Genomic DNA, 8,176 nt, shown 5'->3' with positions numbered 1-8,176 from the left:
TTGTCCCTGCAAAATCTGGGTTAGTGCCAAGCCATCACACTGCTACTACCTGATCACTTTCAGTCAGTGGGATGCGAATTCAAAATGGGGGGCCTCAAGTAAAGGATTTTATCTGAGGTCTTGACAATCAACATATAACCAAGCTGACCAACCACCCTCTGCCAAACTAAACTCATGTTAAAGAACATTTAATAAATGCACAAGCCCATTCAATGGGTTCACAAATTTATCTGCTCTGTCCTCTGAGAAGGAAGCATAGAGTTTGAATCCTAGCTCGGCGCCTCACTAGTAATGGCTTTGGTCATGCTGAACTCCATTGAGCCTCCACCTCATCTCCTGACAAATAAATAATGTCAGTACCTTCCCCACAGGATGTTGGGAAGGTTAGGGGAGGTAGTAAATGTAAAGCACCAATAAGAATATCTGGAATTTAATAACCATTCAGTAAATATAGTACTTATTAACTCGAATTTTTTCTATAAATGGCACCTCTTTACAGAGACTTTTCCTGAATTATTACTAACAGCCCCCAGGCAGGAAAGCTCATAAGGGACTCTGTAAATGACGCACACTGACGTGTGGCACACTGTCAGGCAACTCACTGTTATATGAAGCGAAGCAGAGTGGGAAAGTTACACTGCCTCATTCTCCTCACTTAAATACAAATACAGTTATCTGTGCCTCCTCTCTGAGAATCCTAAAAACTGGAAAACCCCGGTAACCATAGGCTGTAAGAGGTAGAAGTGACTTAACTAGAAATCGGGGAAGTCTCAATCTGAAGTCTTCTGGGAAGACCTAGATATTCCCAGCTTTCCCTCTCTAGGGGCTTTCCTTACATCCCTGACTTGTTTGTGGAAACTCAATGGTGGCTTTGCCCGTTCAGCTACTTGATGTATCCCTTTGAAATTTCCACTCAGAGGGGCGCCGAGGTGGCTCAGTCAGTTGAGAGTCAGACTCTTGATTTTGGCTCAGGTCATGATCTCACGGTCCTGGGATGGAGCCCCGAGTGGGGCTCAGCATTCAGCGGGGAGTCTGCTTGAGGATTCTCTTTTTCCTTTTCCTTCTGCCCCTCCCCCACTCACATGCACTCCTGCCCCTGCTCTCTCTCCCTCTCTCTCTAAAAAGTGAATAAATAAATCTCAAGAGAAAAAAAAGACATTTCTACTGAGGGTATGACATCAATTATTTACCAAGCTCCTAGGTGACACTATGACATCATCACCAGGTATGCCAAACACCAACACAGGAATAGTGATTACAGGAAGTGATTGATTTGACTGTGCCTAGAAATGGACGTCCCCTTTCCAATCGATACTACGGGTAATGATTTTTTTTTCCTCATTTAAAATTACCAATGAGTTTCTCTCAATTCTACTTGCTCAATTCCACTGTGGATTATTCTGAGAAGCTTTTCTCATGTAAGCATAAGTGTGAAATACCTTGGTAGAGCAGTCTTGCTACATGACCTTCAAATAACTTAACTCAAAGGACAATAGGGTGTTTACTAATAAGAATTGCAAATTCTTGGAGAGTTAAGTTGGATGAGAGCAATAGCAGCCTGTCTCCTCCTGGAAAATTCCTGGTGAATTGACATCATCTAAATCTGCCCAGCCAGCTGTCTGTGGATAACTCAGAGACCCTAAGGCATTGTGGGTAGTAAGCTTGTATTAAGTAATTATCTGGAATTGAGCCTATTTTAAATCGTATTTGCACTGCCACTTTTATTCATCTATTTCTGTTGACATGAGCATTTTAGGTTTCATCTTTTATTTTTGCACTTCATATACACGTTGGGATGAATGGCTTTGGGAGCAACAGTTATACTGCAGGCCTAAAGGAATCCTCATTTCTCATTATATACTTCGCTCATTTTGATAGTGTAAATCCTTGCTCCTTAAATCATTTCCCTAACAGGTGCCTAATTTCTTGTACCAGTCACTGACGTGTGAACAACACTGCCACCCTCAGGGAGTCCTGGAAAATGCCTTTCAACATGAAAAGTTATTTACATTGCTATGAGGCTGGGGAACCCGCAAGAAATAAATGAAACAATATTTGTTTGAGTTGCAAGCTGCAAAGAAAGGACTACATTGTTGAGATGGCCCAACAATTATGAGAAGGGAATTTTAGTTGTTTTAACAACAGCTAAATGAAAGCAGGCATTTTATGAGAACTTTTGGGGGTTTCCAGGAGAGTGGGATCAATGCATCCCCTCCAAATACTTGAGCAGCGACTCACTGATGAAATGTCAGCTGGTCACAGTCTGCTCATTGTGTGACACCCTTGCCTGAGATACATGGTTCACTGCGGAAGTCCCTTTTGTCATCAAGGTCACTTTGAGATCCCCCCGCCCCGGTTTTCTTTTGTGGTTGAATGTCACCAGTGTTCTGATGACCACATGTTGGTATGTGATCAAAAGACATTTTTAACCCACTCAGTTGAGTTGCAAATTAACAGCAGCCCAGAGAATCACAGAAGAAAAATCTCTTTAGAGAAAAATCTTGATATTCAAAATCTGGAGGAAGGGCTCTTCTCTTTGATCTCTGAGCTGCTCAAGACTCCAATACCCAAAGAAGGCTCTTGAGCTCTGTAACAGGCATCCTTTCAGGCTGGCTTTAGCAAAATGAGATGATATCCATTAAGCAAGTTGGGCCAGTTTCCATGTCCTCAGAGGACCAGACACAGTGTCCAGGAAAGCAGAGTACCAGCATTTCCCCTTTCCACACACCACTTGCTCCCCTTCTCTTTCTACTACAATGGAAAACATGAAATATTTAGGCAAGGCCAGGGTAGGAATCTGCCTACCAGGCTTAGCCCACACCCGCCTTCAGTTCTGCCCTGAACATTATACCAGTAAAGAGGATGAGCTTTTATTTTTACCACTTAGTTACACTATTGTCAAAGATTTTGTTTATCAAGCTATACTTGAGTGATATTTTCTCCTCTTCTGATACATCAAAGACTAATAGAAATTCCAAGTAAAGCTTCTGTTCTGTCTAGCTCCTACAGCATTATCATAGGTAAACATATACTCTCTTTCATCTTTTGGTTTTAAAACTCTCTTTATTGCACCCAAGAAGTCCAGAAAGCCCAGACTGCTATAAGCTACCAGGAGTCATGAATTCTTTTTTAGCTTCTTAGTCATGAAGTCTTATCAGCACCATTCTTGAAAGCAAGTTTTATGTCAGCATAAGGAAAACCAAAGACCCCAGAGTCCTAATGTACTGGGAAGGGAATTTCGGGAAGGCAGTGAAGGAAGTAATGTTCCATTACTGAGGCAGAGATAAAGGGACAGGGGACTAAAGACAAACCTCACTAGCTACACTTTCATTACAGGACATTTTACTTCACAGATCTTAATCTCAGTTGAAATGGGTATTTAGAAAGTCATGACAGTATCAGTGCCTAGAACAGTGCCTGACACATAATCAGTGCTCAATAAAGATTTACAGGCGGATAAATGAGGGACGGGGAGGGGAGAGAGAAGAGTGATTTGGGTTCTTACATTTGCTGCTCTAAATTTGCCATAATAGAAAAATAATAAACTTTGTTTTAGAAAAGCAAACAAGAAAGAAAATAATGTGGCTGTTTAATTAGCAAGACAATCCAGTGCCTGGGCAGCAGGGCATTAAAATGACTTTCCCAAAGCAGAGGCTCAGCCCTATGCAGCAGTGAGCTCGGGCAACCCAGCCAGATAATCGTTATTTGTCTTTAATCATTTTTTTAATCTTTGGAAATCACTGATGCTCTCATGAAAAAGTATGTTGCAAAGCTATTAGAGAACAGAATAAAATCTTATAATGCCCAATAATTAGCTTGAAATATGTCTTATACAGCATTTTAGCTAAAGAATTAAGCATCATTCAGGAGAATTATAGCATGCAGTAACGCTTAGAGTTGCAAAACAAAATGACACAGTGAAGAAAAAAAGTTTCTTTCTTCCTTTATTACATTTGGCTCAGCATATATATTGAATGCCTGATGTGTTTCCTTATCCTAATGATCACACTGAATTCCCTCAGATCTGAAGTCTTGCATTTTAAATGAAACTGACTGAGGTTTCTTCACTCAGTTTTCTATGTTGAGAATGACAACGTGTCCCGTCTGCTGAGTGCTGAGCAGAACATGCATCTCACAGGTGCCCTGCTCGCATGAAGCCGAAAATGGAGATTACTTGTTAATTGACATCTGGGTCAACACAAGCAAATGAATGCACCCAGAAAAGTGAGGCAGAATGCTCTAGATTACAGAAAATAAGGTCTGTAAAAGTGGTTCATATGGATTAGCTGTTGTGTTGTTATTATAAAGCCCCTCAACCAATGATCATTGTGGAAGTGAGAAAGAGTATCGGAAAGAGAGAAAATGGATGGACTTAGGGCCAAATGTTAACTTTGTTCTCTTTGATAGCTTCCTTCCTTCCTTCCTTCCTTTCATTCATTCCTCCACCCATCTAGTCAATCACATCATTCTTTTGTAAATTCTGCAGGCATTTATGGCACAGTACAGTGAGTTGTGTTTGAGGGACAGAATGACGGTGCACTTCAGCTTTTCCCTTCCTTATCAGAGATGGAGATTCCAGCTGCTATCAAGAAACGAGATTTGGATAATAAAAAAAAAAGAAAGAAAGAAACCAGATTTGGGGTGCTGATCCATTTCTGAAAATGAATTGCAGCAGACTATTCTTTTGTGAACTCTCAATCTAGGATCTGTGAGGCTTTCCTCTACAAATATATTAATAATTTACTTTTAGTCCCCAAAATGTATTGTGTTTAAGGTACTTCTTAGGCTATATCTTAGACTGTAGGATATAAATGGTTAAAAAGAGGAAGGTTTTTTTTTTTGCGGTCCCTTCGGAATTGACACCCGACCCCTTCTCTATCCAACTGCACAAACTCCTACTGACTCTCCGTGACCACACAACAAGGGAAGAGGCAAGCTGCTGCTGCTGTGAGTCAAATGCCTTTGGACTTCCCCCAGATGGGCAACTTGTCACTCCTGCCGGAGGTTCAGACACCACTGGGAAATGCAAGAGGAACTCAAAAGCACCACTCACCCCTCAGCTGGGAGCCTCAGTAATTTTAGCTGCACTGTGAATTCGCCCATGACAGTATTTGAGTTCTCCAGCCCGCACATTTTATCAGATGAAACCAAACCTTAACAGAACTACGAGTTCATCTTCATGGACTGTCTATGTCAGCTGCTCTGGGACAGTCTATGGATCTCTCTGTTCTTACACTATTCTAAATGACCATTATTTCTCATATGCGTTCTTCATCCTGAAAATAGAATACATTTTCCCCTACCTCTCTATTTGTATATGGCAGAGCTGTATTTGACCATTTGGAGTGGTCCACTATCCTAACATGCACAATATTGAGGAAAATTGGAAAGCTTTTCAGATTTATAGGTGTTAGAGCAATATGATGACAGAACTTCAGAAATAGCCTCTCCTCATTTATGGGGCTCAAGATGGAATTAGTTTTCAGAGCTGTGACACAGATTGGCTTTTATGAGGAGACATCCCATGATTTATGGTCTTGAAGAAGAAATATTGACTGAGGTGAAGACAAGGTCAGTATTTACACCAAAGAAATATGCCTGAGGATATATTTCTCTGTGGTGTTTTCTCCATTCAAGAGTGGTGACAATAATACCATAATTGTGGGTTTGGTTTCCTTTTTGGCTATATTGAGCTCAAGGACTGAAGGACAGGGAGGAAGAGGAGAGGGAAGAGGAAGGAGGATGAGTTTCCACAGATTCTATATATTCAAGGCAGTGGTTGATAATATATGCCTCATAGTTACCCATTGAATCAATATGTATTTATAGCATCTACTCTGTGCCAGGCCCTGTGCTAGGTTCTAGAGATAAAACCGTGAATGAAGTAGACATAACTTCTATTTCTTATGAAAGGATCAGCATCGTGAGGAAGAAAAACATAGAACAAATTATAATTAGGAGGCTAATTATGAGAAAGGAAGTGTAGGTGGCTCCTGTAGGAATATCTGATGTGAGTCCTGACCTGGTTGATAGGGGGAGGCAGAGAAAGGTTGGGGGTGGGGGGGTTGATAGGAAACCTCTTTGTATAGAACTGAAGTTATAGTTGAGGTGCAAAGAGCAAGTCACAGTTCAGCCAGGCAAAAAGGTGGGCTAAGTCTGGGAGTGACTCATCCATCTCATCCAAAGATGGAGAAAGACTAGGCAGCATGCTCTCCTAGTCCTTTAGTCTAGTACAGGGGTCAGCATACTTGTCTGTAGGCCAAATCAATCCAGCCCTATTTTTATAAATAAAGTTTTATTGGAACCCAGCCATGCCTCCTATTCACTCACGTATGACCTAAGGCCATTTTCCTACTACAGTACCGGAGCTGAGAATTTGCAAAAGAGACTGCATGTGGCCTATAAAACCTAAGATATTTATGACATGGCCTTCCACCCCACCCCAGCCCCAAAACCGCCCACCTTTAGTCTAGAGTAAGTCAGTGTCAGTAAAACTAGATGCTGTAACAAACCACTCTAAAATCTCAGATCCTTATCTGATAAATGTTTTCATCTCCTATCATAGCTCTGTGAGCAGCTGAGCTGGTAGCTCCTGTCCAAGCAGTGAAGCCTCAGAGGCACCATCTTGAGGTCCTGCCATCTGCTCTCCACGGGTCCTGCATTCCCAACTATGCAGATGGGGAGCTCCTTTCCCACCCCAAATTGCAGCAGTCCCCAAAATGCAGAAGATTCACCAAGCCTTATCCCATAAGAAAGGTAATTGAAGCCCTCTAAATCATTTTTCTACCATTCCACTGGCTTCTTCATATTTGCAACCATCTTTTCAAGGATACATTGGCCTAGAGGAAAATCAGGTCCCCTTCACCCAGATTTGCTGTTTTGTGAACTAAAATAATTGCTTTCCCAAATCCTCTGCCCTTCCTCGATCCAGAAAAGATGTCAACTGAAGCCCAGAAAAAAAAAAAAAAGTTTGTAAATGGACACACACACACATACACAAAGGACACAGCTGGAATAATAAGACACAGCTCATCACATGTACCCAACACTTTGTCTTTACCCCTATCCTAAGGTTATTTTTTTTATCTGCTTCAGAGTCCATTTTGAGCTCTGTTTCCTGCATCATTCGAAAGGAATGCTCCTGGCCTAACATCTCCTTAGTCTGGAGGACGAAAAATTTTTCCTAAGTCAGGAAAACACATTGAAAACCAAAAAAAGGAAAGATCAAGTAATGTGGAGAGATAACAACAATTTCAAAAAGTAAGAAAAATGGGAAGGGATAGGCTAAACAGATATTCAAAGATGTTGTGGAGTTATGGCATGGTACTGACACAAGAATACATAGACATCAATTGAATAAAACATAAAAGCAAGACTTTAATATTTGCAACATAATTCAATGAGAAAAGGGAAGATCATAAAATAAGTTATAGTGGTATAAATCATTAGCAATTTGGAGGCAAATATTCTCTTACCGTGTGCGCGCGCGCACACACACACACACACACACACACATACACACATACCGGGAGAGTGTAGTGATTAAGAAAGCAGCATCTATAGTCAGCAAGTCCGGGATTAAATCCCAGATCTAATTTATTTAGCTGTGTTATTTAATCTTGCAAATTGCACAATCTCTTTGTGCCTAGTTTTCCTTATATTACACAGAGGAAGTGATAATAATATTTACTTTACAGGGTTGTTATGAGGACTGAGTGAATCAAAACATGTAAAGCATTTAGAACAGTTTCTAACACAGTAAGCACTCAGTATATGTTAATCATTGTAATGGAGGGAAAATCATAATAAAAAAGTCACTTCATTTCAATATATTCTACTAAATTAATTCTACATTTATTTCTTTATATACTATGAATAAGACTCTGTGTAATTTAGGGCGCCTGGGTGGCTCAGTGGGTTAAGCCGCTGCCTCCGGCTCAGGTCATGATCTCAGGGTCCTGGGATCGAGTCCCGCATCGGGCTCTCTGCTCAGCAGGGAGCCTGCTTCCTCCTCTCTCTCTGCCTGCCTCTCTGCCTGCTTGTGATCTCTCTCTGTCAAATAAATAAATAAAATCTTTAAAAAAAAAAAAAAAGACTCTGTGTAATTTAAAAAAAAAAAAAATGACGAAGACATGACCCTGTCTTCAGAGAGGGGAGCTCGCAATCGAACACCAGT

The 8,176-nt window shown here is 40.9% G+C and overlaps 1 long non-coding RNA gene across 1 annotated transcript; it reads left to right on the top strand.

Moving 5' to 3' along the window:
• The first annotated feature begins 1,220 nt into the window (after window positions 1-1,220).
• On the top strand, window positions 1,221-7,841 carry LOC116582002. The gene is made up of 3 exons (XR_004282339.1): window positions 1,221-1,320; window positions 6,566-6,756; window positions 7,096-7,841. It is a non-coding gene; the product is annotated as an uncharacterized LOC116582002 (long non-coding RNA).
• The last annotated feature ends 335 nt before the right edge of the window (window positions 7,842-8,176 follow it).

This window comes from Mustela erminea, chromosome 21 (assembly GCF_009829155.1).
Source record: "Mustela erminea isolate mMusErm1 chromosome 21, mMusErm1.Pri, whole genome shotgun sequence".
Classification (NCBI taxonomy): Eukaryota; Metazoa; Chordata; class Mammalia; order Carnivora; family Mustelidae; genus Mustela; species Mustela erminea.
The sequence above is the reverse complement of the archived record's forward strand: the minus strand, read 5'-3'. Positions and strand labels throughout refer to the sequence as shown.